At 30.8% G+C, this 660-nt stretch overlaps 1 protein-coding gene across 7 annotated transcripts in view; it reads left to right on the forward strand.

Annotated features, from left to right (window-relative positions):
- The window catches only part of LOC106876396 (uncharacterized), a 206092-nt gene that overhangs the window by 162791 nt on the left and 42641 nt on the right, over positions 1-660 (forward strand). The window lies entirely within an intron of this gene.

Consider the following 660-nt stretch of genomic DNA (forward strand, 5'->3'; position numbering starts at 1 on the left):
CCCTATGGATCACACAGGTTGTAATCCTTTGAAACATATGTAGGAATAAAGTATGCAATTATAACATGCGTTTTCTCCATTCCTTAAATTTTTAAATATACTCAAATACCCAAAATTTCAAGGAGTTCCTGCCTTAAAAACAGGAACTACACCACAGTTATTTTGTGTTCTTTGCTACATTGGTTTCTATTAACCCATTTATTCTATCCGAAGAATTTTTATTCATTAAGATAGAAGAAATACATATAATTAAATATATATATATATGTATATACATACACAGACATGCACTACTCGCATACAGTCTCATGCACTCACATACTTTTTGTGAATTCAGTAGTAATGGCTGAGACTAAATTCCTGGTGAAGTTGGTAAAGGAGATGCATTTATTGTGTCAGAACAGAACCATGGCTGTGTTGATGTTAGGGAAAAATGGCCTTGTGCCAGCAGAACAGTTCTGTGACACCATTTTTAAACTACAGTTTAAGCATTTAATATTGACTGCAGTTTAAAGTATGATTCTTTAGCCAAATCACTTACATTTCCAATAATCTTGGATCACAGTACTGAATTTCTATAAATGTCATAAAACTAAATATATATAGATATTTCCTGAAATACATATTCAAAATATACAAAGAAATAAAAGAATACATACA

This window comes from Octopus bimaculoides, chromosome 14, assembly GCF_001194135.2.
Source record: "Octopus bimaculoides isolate UCB-OBI-ISO-001 chromosome 14, ASM119413v2, whole genome shotgun sequence".
NCBI lineage: Eukaryota > Metazoa > Mollusca > Cephalopoda > Octopoda > Octopodidae > Octopus > Octopus bimaculoides.